Source organism: Macrobrachium nipponense, chromosome 3 (assembly GCF_015104395.2).
Source record: "Macrobrachium nipponense isolate FS-2020 chromosome 3, ASM1510439v2, whole genome shotgun sequence".
Taxonomy (NCBI): Eukaryota; Metazoa; Arthropoda; class Malacostraca; order Decapoda; family Palaemonidae; genus Macrobrachium; species Macrobrachium nipponense.
The window spans coordinates 78,074,618-78,093,251 of NC_087202.1; the positions used below are offsets into that span (position 1 = coordinate 78,074,618).

Here is an 18,634-nt window from a genome sequence, read left to right on the forward strand (position 1 = left end):
ACCCCCGGGGAGTTTTGTATCCCGTACTAGTTTCTATCGCTCTTCTTGTCCCACCCAAATTTGTTCCACCATCGAGCGGAAGAGTATCCCAATCAGCACAGGATCCTTGTTAACTTGGCTGATAGTTCCCTTGGTATTGACGTTAGGGGAGGAGGTGTTCAGGAAAGGGATACGACTATCCCTTCCTTCAAGATCGCCAACGGACGGACGGCGTCTGGCGTTTGTTTATCAGTGTCCAGGCTTCCACCAAATCACCCAGGATGCCTGGGCACCTACTGGTGCTTGGATGGAGAGAATCTTCATTTTCCCCTTTTTAAAACGAAAGGGACGAATAAAGGCAGCATCGATTACCTCTCGTTCCGTCGGAGCCTTCCTTCTTGGGGATGGGAGGTTCTGGAGGACGGACCACCTCGAAAGGGCTGCACAGGATGTACTAGGTCCTTTTTCTTGTCCGATGCAAGGTGGGGCAAGAAGAAACAGGTTTCTTTCTTCTTTTTGCTGACTGCGTCAGAAGATCCTGAGTCGCCTTCTCAGTTTTACAAGAATGCGCAATGTCCTTTACTAACTGGAGAAGGGAAACAAAAAAGTCAGGATAAGAGAGGCGAAATACAGTAGAGCTGCCCTCTGAGCATGAGAGACTGCCTTTTGTTAAGAAGGAAGGCCACCAATACAGGTCCTTTCTTTAAAAAGACCTTGCTCCAAACAATGAGGAGATTTTCAAAAGATCCATCCTGTTACCGCTTGTCAATACAAGACAATATGCATAACAGGGCTTCAAGGTTCCCCCCCCCCCCCCCCCCGATTCCCTTACCGAATCATGGGCTTTCTTGCGGACATCACCCCAAGGGACACCAATCTAAGAAGTTGAAAAGACTTCCCAAGACATGAAAGAGTCCCTTGAGGAGATTGATCCAGTTCCGAAATTCCCCACGTAATTCGTGCTGAATTGAGAACTTTGTCCGAACGTGAAGCGTCAACTAAGGTACGAAAATCTGCTTCCGTTGTAGAAGGGAGAGCAATACCCCATATTCTCTCCCGTCACTTGATACCCAAATTGGCCTCTTTTCCCAGCTAAAACTTGATGGGAGGCATGCAGAAGACTGTTCTCACTAAGTCTTTCTTATTAGACTTCATTCCATGAGTTCTAAGGATTGTAATGCCCTTTCTTCGAAAATAGGAAATGGTGGGTTTCATTTTGAGGAAAAGACGAAGGCTTCATTCGTATTAGCACTGGAAAAAGGAGCGTGGCAGAGCGGAGAAGGAGGAAGCGGTCAGGGAGGTTCAACTCGTCCTCCCCCCCATACTCCTCCCCAAGAAGCAGGGGTAGTCAAAAACCTTATAGTTAGACAGACCCTCTCTTCCATGATATTCAATCAATCCGAGTTTTCCTCCAACTCTCGGGATCTACATGAGTCTTCCGCTCTTCCTTTCCGAACGTTCCTCTTACGGGGACGGGTAGACAAAGCTCCTAATAGGAGGAGGGGCTAAGGGAATGATAAATCCTTCCTCTTTCCCGCTCTAATAGACTTGGAAAGGGGAGTCACAAGCTCCCGATTCTCTTGAAAATTTTAGGAAGACGCTTCCCGCTTGTTTTATGACCGCTTCCCGTTCGCCAAGCGTTTCCTGGCTGAAGTCTCATTGCTGACGTCTTGATGGACGCACTTTCGCGCCTGGGAAGACGCTCCGCCTCTCCAAAGGCGTCCTACTTGGCGGTCACAAGATTGGAACGGAGCGTCCACGTCTTAAGATCCCAGCTTTCAAATGACGCTTCCACGGTCTTCTAAAAAGAACGTCCTTAACGTCTCTCTGGCGTCTTAGCGAAACTTTCTCGTAAGACCCCGTTCTCGCTCTCCGAACTCGAAAGCGATGCAAGACGTTTAGCAGCTTCAGTCTGTCTGACGCTTCTCGTTGAGCAGGTGGCAGAGAGACGAGACTTCTTTTAAGTTGGGAAGCGTCAACGTCCTTACCGACGGGGCGCTAAAAAACTCCCACTAGAGATGGACATGTTGCTCTTGAACTGCCCAGAACTTGATTCTTTCTTGACGATTCTCCCACGTCCCAGTGCATGAGCGCCTTTCGTCATTCAACTCGGGGGAGGAAGAATGAAAGGTGGGTACTTCCGCAGTACAAACGTCAGGTGACGCTGACGCCACCCATTGCGCTTTCTTAATAGAAGACGGAGCGTCATCTCGAGAATACGGCGTCGTGGGCTAGGAAAGCTATGTCAGGCTTCATATTGACGCTTCAGCTGGTCTCGACAAGTAAACAAGTTCGACTCCTTCCACCCATCGGTTTAGGGAGAGGGAGAGGGAAAGGGACCGAGGACGAGGAAACAAAACACCGCGAAAGGGACGCTTTTTCTTTTCATAGCGCCCTTGAGGACCGCCTGCCACAAGGCAAGCAGAGCTAGCTGAAGGGTACGTCCTGACCGTTGGGGATTCCCCACGACCCTCCTTAAGGCTTTCGACGTTTCCCTTCTCCTCTGGGCAAGGGAGCTTGGAAGAGGTCTAGGCCCTGGGAGCGTCGCCCAGGGACGATCAAAACGCCCCCTCCACAACACTGGGGAGAAAACTCACTTCACTGAAATGCTCACTTTCACCTAGCCTTACCGTTTGAAGTCCAGCCATCTTAGGACTTCATGTCTCTAATTTGTAGCTTTCAGATTGGCGAATTTCCGATGCCGGAATCTGAAAAAAAGCACTCTGAGAAATGAGATACATAGCGGGAGAATCTACAGCAGTTTAGGATTAGAAGTTATCCGTTGAAAAGGCTCAATAGGACCTGTTTGAAAACTCACACCTTTTCAGCCGGTTCTAACTCTGATCCCCGCTCTAACTTCTTTTCAAATAAGAAGTTCAAAAGTTTCTTCCAACTCTTCTGCATTCAAAATCCCTCGCATTCCTTAACAAGTATTAAATAGCAGAAAACCACTGAAAACCCCCTACATTTACGGCATTACAGTGGGTGAGGATCAACCTGAAGGCTTATTTCGGTTATCCTCACACCTGCACAGCCTACATTTCCACCACACATTCTTCACTACTCAAACATTTGAATCAGGACATACTGACGAAAAATCCACCAAAAAAGAGTTATTTCCAAAAACAGTCCACCAGTAGCGAATGTCAAAACAAAACACGATCCCAGATATTCGTCAACCAAAAAGCCGAAAAAAAAAACGAAAAAATAAACGATGATCAAAGGATGAAATATGAAGAGAAGCAAGGAGGTAATAGCAAACAATGTTGGCGGTAATAACCACCGGCGGACAGAGAAAATAAAATGATGATAGAAAACGTGGGGATGGTTTACCTAGTCCCTGCCCGCCCAGGGGCAGGGCCGGGTAGATCACCTGACCAGACCTGTTAAGCTGAGTGGCCGCGAAATTTGAATTTCTGTTCGGGGACGACGGAGTAGGCTTGGAGCTATGTTATAGAATCTGGACAGGTAAGTTGATTGTATGAAAACCATTATTGTATACTAACAATAACATTTTGATAGCATTGAAACTTTCCTGTCAGATATATACTTAGCTGATTGACATCCTTGGTGGAGGGAAAAGATGACAGCAAATAAAATATAGAAAAAAGGGGGGAAAACAACACTAGTTGTTAAGTGGATGTAAATACAGCCATTGGTTCGTTACCTGTTTTAGGCAGAAGACTTCGTTAGTTACTGTCTATGAGTCTGCGTGCCTTAAGAGCTTCAGCTCGGAGCGCGGGCGTTGAACTACAAGCTGACAGACTCCTTTGGGTTCTATCGAAAGGGATTTGGTTATCCGCTTACGTTGATAGGAATCCGAAGCAGGATCTGCCAACGCGGGGATTCGCCCCCCCACTTATATGACAGAAACCTCACCACTATCATTGCAAGGAGCTCAACATAAAACCGATCAACCTAAACCAATCTAATGCATGGTTTAGACTACGAAATGAAAAAACAATGCCTACCCGCCATTTTCTTTCACACAAAAACCAAAAACTTACAACCTAAACAAGGGGGGAAAAAAATAAAAAAATATACTACTAAGGATATGTCTCCAGTCACCCTGCCCCAGCACCGAATCCGCCGATACGTAACGGGCCTAACCTCCCGAAGCACGTTTCATACGTATAACTTTGACGTCTCTCAGATAGGGTTTGCAACAAAAGAACTGAGTTTGGCAAACGCCAGAACAAGAAGTTGCCTTCATAATATTACTCAGGGAATATGTTTTTGTTTAAAAGTCAATGGAACGTGCAATCAACTACGCCCTCTTACCTCATGAGCTGTTTGACCTTAAGGACTTTGACAATGACGTTTTCATCACCATATCGCCTAATGGCGCTTCTTTTCACCAGGCTTTCTGAAAAGAAAGAAAGAAACGCATTCTTGCGAAAAGAGTCCTCCTTTTTTTCCTTGGATTTTTCTTTCTTACAGAAGCACCAAAGGTTTGAACAATTCATTGCCCCTTAAGTTTAAGTTTTTTCTTTCTCTGTAGATAGGACAATTTCAAAACTTATTACTGGGCAAAAGCGAACCTCTCTGCTTCCTCGCCTAACTAATGCCAGGGACAATCCTTGTACTTCAAAGCTCCTAGGCCAAGGATTTGAGGGGTTCTCGTTCTTTTTGGCTAAGAAACGAAGGAAGGATAACGAACAGAAGCTAAGTTCATCTCCTCTGAATCCCACAATTTCCTTATAGGTGCATGGAGGTCACTAACCCTCTTTGCGGAAGCCAATTGCCAATGAGAAAAATTGGTCTTCTTCGTTAGAGGTCTCCTCCTAAACGGATGCAGACTGAGGCGGTTCGAAACCTTATTGGACCTACCCAGGTAACGTAAGGCACTACATCCAGATTCCAAACTTGGAAAACGCCTGGAGAAAACCGTTTCTTGGATGTTTCAAACGATCTTAATAGATCCATGAAGGTCCTATCTTTCTGAAATGTTTAAGTTTCTGTGCCTAAAACACTGCAAGATATGCATGCTACGATAGGCCTTTAATGGGTGATACCGCCAATACCACTTTATTCACCCTAAGAAGGAAAAGTAAGAAAGTCTGCTATTTGCGGGTCACAGAGGTACTGGAAGAGGAAAAGTGCATGGTCCGTTACTTACCCATCGCCGAAAAGACGTCCCACTTCGATTGGTAGACTAGAATCTAGGGAATTAGAAGGCCTTCTTGCGCTGCGATCAAGCCGGTTGCAAACTCTTGCAGGAAAAGCCATCTCGTTTCTGGACCAAAACGTTTGACAAGTACTTGAAGCCAGTCAAGATCTAGAGCGGGGAGGTTTTTGGGTTTTTTGATACCTATCGAAGTCAGTTGGGGTTCTTGAGCAGATCGATCGCTTTTCCCTGTGCAGCAGGTATAATGTTCTCGGAAAGATCTACCTAACCAGTTCCAGTACCTCTGTGAAACCCTACTTGAGCGGCGGGCCAGAACGGCGGGGGCTACCAGCGTCATCCTTGCTGCCTACCTCCGAGTTCTGCAAAATTTTCTTTAGAGTCTTACCTCCCCAGTCATCTTCGAATGGAGGAAAAGCAGGCTACATGTTCTAGACCCATTCCAAATATAGTAGAAACGCAGTTCTATCGGAACACTGCCCTCGGGTCCGATATCGCGGAGAGCAGTAGTTGGCTATCCTCGCATTCTTGGCTGGTGTTCGAAGAAGGTCTATATGAGCGGCTTGCCCCAAAAGCTTCCACAGGTCCTGGCAAACATCCTCCTTCGTGAAGAGTCCAACTCTGCAGGCAGGAACTTGATATTTTCCATGCTTAGGAGGGTCTGCTCTGACGTTCTTTTAATCCATGTACGAACCTGGTAAGGAGACAAAAAATCTTCCCTTTGCTCTGCCCAAAGCAGAAGTTCTTTTGCTGGTCGCGTAAAGGCAGGGAGAAAGAGGTCGAGGTCCCCCCCTGCTTCCTGATGTAAGCACCAGGGCCAGTGGTGGGTTGTCCAAGTTGATCTTGTACTGTTGAAGCCTAGGACGTGGCGGGCTCGAAAGCTTTCAAAGCTAGCCAAAACCGCCATCAGCTCTCCTTCTTGGTTGATGTGCCAGGTCACCTGTTCCTTGTTCCAGGTATGCCAGACAACTTCTCTTTTTTGAGCCGAGCGTCGCTCCCCAAAACCAACCTTTTCCGAGGCGGGTCGGAATACAACACTTAGGTTGGGGTTCGGAATGTGAAAGGGACATCCCTTCTGCAAACCTGAAGAGGTGGGTGGCCCACCAAGCAGAGGTCCTTCTTTGGATTTTCTATTGAGATCGCGAAGGAGAAACTCTAGTTTTTGCGAACGACCCCCCCCCCAACCCCCTCCAGTTTGCGATGTAGAAAGAACTGGAGAGGTCTGAGGTGCAAAACCTTCCTAGAGAAAGGAATTGACTCCAACGAGGGAGAGTGTCACCCCGAACAAAACTCATCCACTCCCCTCGCTGTGCATACGTCTTTCTCTAGGAAGGCTTTGACTTTTCTCTGAACCCTCGGGGCTATCCTTTCTGGAGACGGGAAAAAAGCCCCGAAAAATCCAGAGAAGCCATCCGGAATCACCCCAGATAGATACGATCTTGGGGACTGGGGATTTCAACTGAGACTCTTTTGAAAGTTCACCAAAAGTCCCAGAGAACTTGCCCAGAATGAAAAGGGTCTTTTTGTAGGTCCTCCAAACAGCTTTTCTGCGAACTTGGCTCTGATCAGCCAGTCGTCCAAGTAAAGGGGACACTCTGACCTCCCTCCAAATGTAGCCATCCGTTGGACATACCCCATTTTTCAATTTAGGCCTGTTAAAGACCATGAGGGGCGTTGTGAAACGGCCGAATAAGCACAAAGCCCTGAACTGGAATATCCTTTCCATACCATCATTTGGAACCTGAGGTATTTCCTTCGAAGGAAGGATGGATATAGGGCACATGGAAGGTAGTAAGCGTCCTGAAGAAGATATAGGGACACCATCCAGTCACCCCTGGTCCGTAACGGGCCGCCAACATGAGGATGTCGTCTCCATGGCGAACTTCCTCTTTCTACAAAAGAAAATTCAGGGCGCTTTACATCCACGAAACCGGGTCTCGAATCCTCCTGAGGCTGTTTTTGGAACTAGAAAAAGGCGGTTTTGGTAAAAAGCCCGACTGAGCAAGGGGTCGCTTCACTAGCTACTATAGCCTGCTTTGTTTCTAGAACCATTTGTTTCCACTGCTTGTGTTAAAGCAAGGCCTCATTGATGGAGGGATTCCCACTACCTGGCCCACCAAACTCCCTCGGAGGAAGTCGTTGTCAACGGTGGTCTTCCAGTTAAAAGGAATCAGATATCCTTTCCTGTATTTAAATCGTTAGAGGGAACCAGTTGTCCAGCTCCTCGCTTTGGCCCAGGCTTTCGAGAATCTCTTAGGAAAGTTTTTTTATGGCACCTACTGGGTTTGTTTGGAAGGGAACTAACTTCCCCTTATTCTTCAGCTCTGACAAGAGCGTTGATGAAGGGTTTGCTACCTCTTCTTGAAAGGTCTATTACCTCGAGGGGTTAGAGGCTCTAGAAGGGGGGCCCCCTCGAAAAGGGCTCCCTGAGTCCTGGTTCTAGCTGGAGTATCCTTTCTATTCGTCTTCGTCTTGGGAAGGAGGGTCCTAGGCTTCACCCTGCTGCCAGACTGCCGCGAAGCATGTACCTGAGTCGCCTTCGCAGAGATAGATCCTGAGATGTCCTGGATTATCTTCTTCGGAAATAGCAGAGGCGAGAGCTGCGAATACGGAGAGAGGCTCTTTGGGCATGCCGAAACAGACTTAGTCAGAAAAGAGCAGAAGACTGATCTTCTTCTTAAGGATCCCTGCTCCAAAAAGGGAGGCTATTTCGCTCGATCCATCTCTAACTGCTTTGTCAATGCACGTTAGAACACTGTTGAGATCTTCTGGCGAAATAGCATCCGGGTTTCTGAGTCTTCTTAGCCAAGACCCCAAAGACCAGCAAGGAAGTTGAAGGACTTCCAAGACTCTAAACATTCCCTTACAGCAGGTGGTCAAGCCTCGTTCTCATAGCCCAGGTAGTCTTTAGCAGACAAAAGAAGTCCGAGCGTCGTGCTGCATCTACCAGAGAAGAGAAGTCCGCATCCGCCGATGAAGGAAGACCCAGACCTAGGGGTTCTCCAGACTCGTACCAAAATCCAAGTCTGCCCGTAAAGCTTGGAAGGAGGGAAAACAAGAAAACACAGTCTTCCCTTTCTCTTCCTTAGAAAGCAGCCAATCACCAAAACCTCTCAAAGCCTTCTTCATTGAGATGGTTGGCTTCATCCTCACACAAGAGGAAACTTTCGTCTTCTTCGAAGTCGAGAATAAAGAGAGAGGAGACGGAGGAGCGACGGGAGTAAGGGAGTCTCCAAACTCTTGAAGAAGGAGATCTGTAAGGATCTTATAGGACGACACTGACGAGTCCTTCACAAATCCTCTTCTGAAGGTTCAAACTTCATCCACTGAAGAACCCTCCGCCTTCTTTACGAGGGCAGTTAGCCTTCTCTAAAGAAATGCGCCTGTCCAGAGAGTGTCTAGTAGCAGACTGGCGCCTATCAGGGGAAGCCAAAGTTTCTGGAGAGCTCCTCTCGAAAGAGTCCTTCCTACTCTGATGAGTGCGTGCTCTTTGCTCCTTAATCCTACTCCTAGAATTCCGGGCTTCCAAAGGGGAGCGCCTGCTAGGAGAGGAGAGCCTACTATGCTCAAGGCGCTTCTCAGGATCCATGCGCCTGTTCAAAGGAGAGCGGCTGCCAGGCGAGCTGCGCCTACCATGAGGCGAACGCCTACTAGGCTCTTGGAGCCTACTTAACAGGAGAGCGAAGACCCTGGAGAAGGTCGCCTACTAGGAGACCGCGTCTACCATGCTCCACAAACTTCGCTCCCGACTTGTGTGTCTCTTCAAAAAGGTAGTCTCCCAGAAGAGACATATCTTTCAAGGCTCTACACGCCTGTCCTGAACCGAGCGGCTAAAAGGAGAGCCGCGACCTATCAGGAGAAAATAAAAAGCGCCTATCCTCCGCACCAGGCTTGGGAGCGGGAGAGCGTCTACTTGGGGAGTAGCGCCTACTAGGCCTCAAGGCACCTAACAAAAAGGCGAGATCCTGTCTCTTGACGAATCCATCAAAGAGTAGGCTCTCTTATCCGGAGAATGAAGGATCTTCGGAAATGCGCGAGAAGACGAGGCTGTAAACGCCTGTCTTTAGACGAACGCACACCTACTAGGCGCTAGAATCCCTTCCTACTGGAGAGATGTAGTCACCAGGAGAAAGCTTCTTGGGCGATTGACGCCTGGAAGACGACAAGCGCCTGCCGAGGGAAGAGCGCCTCCTTCCATCCGCTGATAAAGGAGAGAGAACCGACTCTGACTGAGACGGTAACACAGGCGAAGGAATCCTAGACTTCTTTGACAGGGAGAGAGGACGTCTTTCCGACGCGTTTCCTCCTGCCAAGGAGCCCGCCAGCGCCGAAATCTGCGCTTGCAGTCCAGCAAGAATTCGAGCTGGAGATCTTGCAAAATCCTCCACCGGAGAAGAGGCTCGAAGCCTACTATGAGGCGAGAACTCCAGCTCCCTCCTGGGTTTCTTGATCTCTACTTCCGGCTCTTCTGGAAAAACTTCCGGGCTGGAAGGAAAGGAGCCAGGCGCTTCCAGGCTCTCTTCAGCGGTCGCGAAGAATCCGAGGCGCTCCATCCTCTTCTAGGCGAAGGTGAGGAAGAAGAAGAGAAGCATTGGCGCAATACCTCCTTCTTCGCGCGAACAAGGGCAGCCTGGGTATGAGCATCAGGATCTACCGAGGGGACGCCTGATCGGTGGGAGTTCTCCCTAACCTTCCTGCGGCTGTTGACTTTCCTCCTCACTGGGACTGGGAGTCTGGAAGAGGTCTAGGCCTGGAAGCATTAAGGAGCCGATCAGACGCACCCTCCACTGCACTGGGTCACTGCACAATTCACCTTCACTACTCTTACCTTGCAACGAACGAATCTTCTTTTCCATGCTAAGGATCGTGGCTCTCATGGTTGCCACTTCCGTAGTCGTATCCTTAGGTCGATGCAGGGCGCAGGAGCTGAAACTGGAGAAGGTTCTAATGCTACAACAGGATTTCCTTCTTACCTCCCTTCGCTAATACGAGACTTGCTAGAACTCCTAGACGAAGCCTTTCTCACCCTGTCTTTCTCTAACTTCCTCAAGTAGGAAGAAAGAGCCTTCCATTCACCCTCATCCAACTTCTCACACTCATTACACGGGTTAACAAAAGAACATTCTTTCCCTCTACATTTAAAGCAAACTGTGTGAGGATCTACCGTAGCTTTCGGTAGTCTCACCTTGCATTCATCCATAGAGCACACCCTAAACATAGAAGATTTCTTAACCTCTAACTCAGACATCTCGAAATCAAAGAAAAATCCAAATCAATATCCAAAAACAATCCACAAATGCGTATGCCAAGCCAACAAGATCAGGTACTTCACCGAAAGTCAGTCCAAATAAATCCACGGCAACGAGAAATGAATAAAGCTGTCAGGAGGTAACAACCACAGGTGTAGTCGTCACCGGCGACAGAAAAATTCTGGCTGGAAAGGGAGATTGGTTCTTACAGCCGCCACCCAGCGGCGGGTAAGGTAGATCACCTGACCTACCTGTCGCGTGTGCCGCGAGTTTTTGTTTTGATTCTGTCGTGACGTCAGAGACGTATAGCTAAGTATATACTGACAGGAAAGTTCATGTACAAAATCACGGTTCCCAGCCTTTTTATCCACTTGGAGGAAGGTGATCAGGGGAGTAAATGACAGTTCGATATACGAATTGGCGGAGGGAAAGGAGTCGCAGTTATTCTCTCTCTCTCTCTCTCTCTCTCTCTCTCTCTCTCTCTCTCTCTCTCTCTCTCTCTCTCTATCCATTATTATTCTCTGACAATTCTCTATGTCTCAGAAATAATTCATAATTTCACTCTTGACGGTCATATACATGATGTTGCCATTCAATGCTCTCTCTCTCTCTCTCTCTCTCTCTCTCTCTCTCTCTCTCTCTCTTATTGGCTGTAGGTATACGTATATTTTTAATGGTAAAATGTTTAAGATGACTTTGAAATTATATTAATAATATAACCTCAAAAATTAATGCAGTAATAGGTTAGTAATTTTAGGTATATTTGAAGTAGGATGTTATTCAAGGTATACTACATTTGGTACCTGAACTTTCAAGATAGGCAGTTATAAGCATTTTTAGTGGTGGTTTTAACTATTCGCGGGTTTTAACTATTCACGGGGGTGTCTGGTACACATCCCCCGCGAATACGGGGGGAACACAGTACAATATTTTTGTTAATGTTTTTACATTCATCCTCAAGGGGCTGGTACTACACATACCAAATGCTCTGCAGGGTGCCCTGTTTAGTACCAGCTCTTTGGGAATGAAAATAAAAATATAAATGGGAATGAAAATAAAAATATAACTAAGTGGAGATTTTGCCATGAGACAAATTTCAACACCTTTGCTGAGAATAATTAAAATGTATTTTTCGCATTTTCGTATAGTTTTTTTATTTACTAATATACATTACATACAGTGTAATATGTACTACTATATACATAGTATAAGTTTTATAAAGACCTTTATTTCAGTCCTGTATTATGATGTCATGACAACTTGACTGTTGTATCAATTCCAGATAAATTGTCATACTCAACTTTCTTACAAAAAAAGGTAACACCCATATGTACACATTTAATGGCTGAGAAGTTTACCAGTTATTCAAGTAATTGTTAAAATCTTAATGCCCGCATAATATTTTTATTACTTCACATTTTGCAGCCAGATGTATAATAAGGGTGGAAAGTTGTTCCCACCAGTTTCACTACTTTGATGGAGTTGAGTGCTGTAAAAACCATTCTCACTTCTTTAAGTGGTGTTTTGAGTGAATTAAGAAAAAATATGTATAATTTCAATCAAATAAGCACTGTGGAGTTTCAGTTGTGATGTCAGTAAGGATAAAACTATGGATTACAAGGTAAGAATGAATTTCAGGTCAACCACTTGACCCTCTAATTCCATGTCTCATACTTTCACTAGTTTTATATAAGCCACAAAATGTTGTTTTATTGTGCTGATTTACAGTTTAGTTGGCCAGGCAGCGCAACACCTTTTGCCCGGCCCATAATCCCTATGCCAAGGTAAGTAGTCCCTTCGACCTGGAAGACCTACTAGACCATTCAAAAGTCAACATGACGTCGCCGTCTAATCCTCACCCCGTCCGTTGCACATTGCTTTTGCCGCTACTAACCCGGTTACGTTTTCAGACTTGACCAAGTTCTGTGACGATATTGACATGTTATATTCGTTCCTTTTTAAAAGTGGCCTTTTAGGAGATTTTAGTGATCAATATGAACACTGCAAAGAGGGAACAATGAGCCTCACGAAAGAGGAAGACAGTTTCGTGCCCTAAGTCAGGTTAGTGTGGTTCGTTTGGTTAGGTCACAACCTTTGTTACTATAATGGGGGGTCCAGGGGGCAAAGCCCCCCAGCCAGGTCAGGGCACGTGCCTAAGTCAGGTTAGGTTGGTTTGTTTGGTAGGGTCACAATCACTGTTACCATACTGGGAGGTCCAGGGGGGCGAAGCCCCACGGCCAGGTTAGGGCACACGCCCTAAGTCAGGTTAGGTTGGTTCACTTGGTTCCCCCCCACCCAAAAACCCCGTTTTCCAACATGGTCCCCCTTACCGTTTTTATACGCCTTTCTATAATCTATTACTGCATGTTTTCAAAAATCGCGCCAAAACATACGCGCGCCATCTTGTTTTTATTCGTCCGCCAATTATCTAGCAGACGATACTCTTGGCCAACTAAACTGTAGGCGCTCCCAATTAAAATCTTGGGTGACATCGATAAATATTACATATACACAATCAGTGTTCAGTACACCGTTAAATGAGCTGTGGGAAGGAAGTGTCCAAACGCGGTGAAGGGTGCATCATTATTTGGTGGGATGCCACATTGGATTAAAAACTGCCTTGAACAATTTTACAAAGACTTCACATGTTTGCAGTTGGTATGGCATTTTCCTATATCTCATTTTGTTGATGAAACTTCAATCTTTTTAAAGGTCTACTTAAAGGATTAATTTTCTTGTTGTTTCACCAATTAAATATAGAGTCAAATATGTAGCCTGCTGTGACACTGCAAAATATCCACTTCGTACAGCCTGCCATGACATGGCAAAATATCCACAGCCAAAATGTAAAAAAATAAATGGTACATTTCCCATTATCTCAATAAATCTCTGAAATTACATCATTTGTATTGTATTGTAGCCTACCTATATAACAATTTCTATATCGTTTAGTCAAGAAATACATTACTACCAAGGTATATGATGCAACTCCTTTATTTTTTACCAATAAATGCACTCAAAAATAAAGACAAAAGGCAAGCAGTCAGAAAAATCTAATGCCTAGCCTAGCTACATCAACCTGAGTGACCTAAAGTTTATTAAACTTTAGATCACTCAGGTTGATAAAACATTCTCCCACTCCTCTACCAGTATAAAAAAATATATATATATTCCCTTGAGACCCTTCCTCATAGGTAGCTAGTTTTTATGTACGAATAGGGAATTGGGATACAGAAACAGGAAAACAAGCTCTGCACTAGGTAGGTAATAGGCTACCTAGTATTTAGGCCTTAATGCATGCAATGCAAGACAGGTCATCATAAATTTATAGAGGTTTGTGGATTTCGTGAAAAATTTAAGTATCTAAAAGGTAGCTAGCCTACGCATTACCTAGGTAGCTACCCCTGACAACCCCCTAGTATCCCAGTAGGCTAACTTCTTCAAGCATGCAAGTGAAGGCTGGACAAAGCTACTGTAGGTATTCAGGCTCATACTACTAGCTATATGGTTTTCCAGAGGCTGCCTAATCTGCCATTATAAATATAAATCCAACGTTACTTACAACAGTGCTTGGCTAATGTAAGGTCACAACAGGTCATCGTCAACCATAACAAGCTCGTAGACTGACCTTGGTAATGAATCATCCTGGTTTGTCCACTTAAGTCCTTACGGTTAAAACAATACCTAAGCAGCTTGATAATAATGACTCTTGACACTTTGAAATAGCATTGCTTAATATAACTGAAAATATGCCTAAATTGGTTACTTACACGGTATATTCTTATAAATCAGATATTTGTGAGCTGTTTTTGTTTGGGGACGGATGGATTGCTACACATATTTACCTTACTCTTCAATGTTGCCAGATCCACCTGATGTCAGTAGGATAGCGCATTAGCAACTTTCGCTTAGCCATCTGATATTTCGCATTGTATTTAACCATCAAATTCAGGTTACTCGTGATTAACATTTGGAATGTGCTATGATGTTGGAAAAGATTAAACTATTTATTCATTGTCTTGTCATGGATACATGACACTTCATCATTTATCTAATAGTAGTTTGCTGATATTATAGCACTTTTTTTTGTATTAGGGTGGTAATGCCTATGTTCAGCTCCTCATTCAAATGCGTGAAAATTTGTATCAAAATACAAAAACCTATTAAGAGTACAACATTACAGTTCAAAGATAGAATTCTATTTGTTTTGAGGATTTATTAACAATTCTACGCAATGAAAGAACGTGATGACTGCCAATTTTCTATACAGAGGATCTCCAAAATTCTTGAAAAAGGTGATCGGCTTCTGGGGATTATTTATCAACAATTAGATCAAGAAAGGATAATGATAATGTGAGGAAGATGACAGCATGAAATGAGAGACGACAAAATTTTTTCTGCTGCAAATAAATGAATTTAGATAACCTTAAGTATTTAATAAGTGAAAAGGAGACGAAAAGAAAGATTCACACTAAAATCTCCAATGAAATAGTTACAGTGCAGCTTGCTCCCAATCGTGAAAAACAAGGTACTAAATATCACGAAAAATATGAATGAAGAGTCAGTAACAATATTGAAAAACTAGTAATAATGCATAGCCGCTAAACTTGGACTGTTACTAAGGCCCCTCTGCTATACCTCATTTTATTTTAGTCATACTATTGAAAATATTTGGACCTGAGTTTGCAATGAATAAAATATTCAAGAGATCACGCTGTAAATATGAAAACAGACATGTCACACATGGAGGATGGGAGAATGCAATAGTTGGTAAAGGAATATACAGTGGAAAAATGATGACCACTAGGTAGATCCCTGACGAGACGATAAAAAGACAATTCCCTGGAGATTTTACCTTCACTATTTATTGAAGCTACGCACGATGACCCGGTGAGATGGCACTGCTCAAAAAAAAAACGTTGTGGAGGAGTAACGTGTGGGACGCAGTGGATAACAGTCAGTGCTAGTGGAGTGGGTGATTTTGAAATGGGATTTCGTAATGTCATGGGCGACCTCAGCATAACAGTGCACTCACATGCAAAGAAACTGACGTCGGCCATTTGTCATGAGAATGAGCCAACATAACCAACCTGATTCAACTTAAAAGGGATGTCTGACTCAACAATATAATCTATTATTAAAAAGGGGTAGAAAATATCTCTGGGTAATGTATTTATAAAAGAAAAAACAATATAGCTAATTATGTGGTTGTATTCATGATAGTTAGAGAAAGCTATAAAGAAAGATTTTGCGGAAAACTTATTATTTTGCAGTTGAAATTAAGGTCAAATAAACTTCAAATAACTTGGTATAGTTAAAATTAATGGCAACCGAAATGAGAATGAAAAAACATTGGTCCTGAAAGTTGGGAAAGTTCTCCAACTTTAAATTTGATTGACATTTTAAAAGTATAAGAGATTCTTGTGGATGCAACGGAAGTCTAAAGACAGTCAGTGTAATGTGTGTGTGTGTGTGTGTGTGTGTGTGTGTGTGTGTGTGTGTGTGTGTGTGTGTGTATTGCTGAAATGATGGACCTAATCATAACGGAGATGAAAATTCAAATCTGCAAAAAGATGACATCAGCAAACAATTTCGCTAAACTGCCATTCCTTCGATCAAAGAAAATGAAAGAACAACTAATTTGGTCATTTGAATGTATGACCATCAATTATTACAAGACGTCACTGCAAAAAAAAAAAAAAAAAAAAAAAAAAAAATCTCGTGACAATCTAAGCCCTTCATTCTTCTTCATATATAGCCGAAAAGCTGATAAAAAAAAAGAAAATAAAACAAAAATCTAAAGAAAAGTACAACAGATTAAGGCCTGAATGCCTTTGGTAATGGGTCACAGTGAGGCCCAGAAAGCCAGGAGAGTGAGTGAGATTGAAAGTATGCTATAAATAGAAGTTCTTACATCGAAGGTCATGCACTCTGAATAGAATTCCTTGAAATAACGACACACCACGATCTTTGATAACTGCATCCTGGATGAAGAGGTGGCTAAGAAACGTTAGTCTTTATCTGTCACGACCCAAACTGTCCTGAAAATTACAGATAAGATATACACCAAGTATTCTGTTGTTGTTGTTTCAGATTTAGCTGGCCTTATGCCAGCAAGGCCTCTTGCACCTAGAGCAGCCCGTAAGAAAGTATTCTGAAAATCGAGCTTTCAAACGGTCCACCATTCTAAAGTTAAATAGTAAATCTAGAATGCTCATATTTTTGACGTTCGAGTCTCTTTATGACTCATTGCCACTAGCAACAGAAAGTTAAAGTCTGCTGAAAACTTTTGTACATTTTATATTACAAGGCAGGGACGCCATTCCTGTGTTCCGTCACCGTCTTTTGAAGGCTCCTGTCCAATTAGAATCATATAGAGCTAGCGATTTCTCACTTCGTTGCTTATGCTGCTGTTAGCAAAATCCCCTTTAGAAAAACAACAACAACGTTTTCCCATTGTCAGTAAAGTGACTCACTTGGTCGAACTTTCTGTTTTTCCTGTGTTGCTATATATATCGCAAGCTCCATTCTAGAGCTGTGATTTTGAAGACACTATGTTCTACGAAATAGAAAAGGTTTAGGTATTACATATGACTAACGATTATAGTGCATCACTTTCTTAAATTTTTTATTAATTTTATTTTATGATTTACTTATTTATGCATTTATCTATTTATTTATTTATTTATTTTTTATTTATTTATTTATTTATTTATTTATTTATTTATTTATTTATTTATTTATTTTTTCTTTTTTTTTACAAATACATGTATCGTCATGCGGGCTGATTAGTCGTTTCCTTCCTTAAAACTTGATATAACCAACTCCCTTCGATCTCTATCCTTCCTTCTGTGCCAGGCCTGTTTCGAGGGGGAGGGCGGTGGGGGTGGATCGAACGACCCTCCCCTAAATTTCTGGAAGTCCATATTTTCTATTAACCAAAGTCAGTACTTTGAATAGCATCTAATCGGGTAGAAGTGCAGAGACCACATACCCAATTTTTCTTCTTAATATTAACTAAAATAACATTTTTAAGTATTTCATCTTGTACGTGTATACCTACCTATATACATATATAGTATGCAATGACATTTTTAGAAGGAAGTCCCGTCTTGGGAAAAACGACCCCCCTCCCTCCCATAAAAAAAAACTCTGGGATATTGAAATAGGAAGACGGTCGTAGAAATGGAACTTTTTTTTCTATCTTTATTGGTCTTGAATTTTGCAAAAAGGAATTATAAATACTGACATCTCTGGTTGCTCCTCATCTGTTGGTAATATAAATTAGCTTTTGCTAATTAGGTCTGCGTTATGGCCTATTAATCTGCAACTAAGAATCCCAAGATTGATCTGTGTAATGAAAAATAAATATAATTCTATTTGTCAAATACGTATGTCTGATCATCTATTATATTAGAGTAGATATGCAATATCTTGCCAAGTTAGACTTCACTTATAAAACACATATCTATAGACCCGCAGCCCGGACCGTTGAGATGCAACGAACGAGATACCGACTGTAACCCCTACCGGTATTTAGGAGTAGACATGTAAACTGTGAAACTGACCGTCTGCCGAAAATATATGGGTGGCTTACTTAACAAGCACCATTAATTGCTCGTTAGATTTCTACTGATTATAGAATGACCAGTGATAGACATTTTGGAGGGACAGACACACTGAAAAGGGGGGGTTAATTGGATCTAGATCCAACTTAGGAGATACCGAGTAAAATTTACACTACAATAGCACTGCACATCCTAGAATACTGTGGTGGTAATGACAGACGTTTTAGTGGGTGGTTACCCCCTGACAGACGCCCCACAACGAGTGGGGAGGGGGAGACAGGATCTGCATCCAACATTGGTGATACCAAGTAAAATTTGTACTACAATAGAACTTCATATCCTAGAATGCTGTGATGGTAATGACAGACATTTTAGTGGGTGGTTTCCCCCTGACAGACACTCCCTAACATGTGGGCAGGGGGAAGGGCAAGCCCTGATAATGAATGTCTAGATTAGTATAGTGGGCTACTATTGACCCGTATTATACATTATCGTGATATATTTAATGAATATTTTTATCCTTTCTATATCCTTTGTATTTATCTAACAGTGTTTCCCAACCTTTGACGAGGAACCCAAGACAATTTTCCTCATCCCAAGGAACCCCAATACACACACACACACACACACACACACACACACACACACACACACACATATATATATTATATAATATATATATATATATATATATATATATAGATATATACTAT

At 43.3% G+C, this 18,634-nt stretch overlaps 1 protein-coding gene across 1 annotated transcript in view; it reads right to left on the reverse strand.

Moving 5' to 3' along the window:
• Nucleotides 1–14,218, reverse strand: part of LOC135221835 (S phase cyclin A-associated protein in the endoplasmic reticulum-like) — a 233,562-nt gene extending 219,344 nt beyond the window's left edge. Inside the window, exon 1 of the mRNA XM_064259737.1 lies at nucleotides 14,124–14,218. The gene's annotated coding sequence lies outside the window, so the exon portion shown is untranslated. The remainder of the gene's footprint in view (nucleotides 1–14,123) is intronic.
• Nucleotides 14,219–18,634: the final 4,416 nt, after the last annotated feature.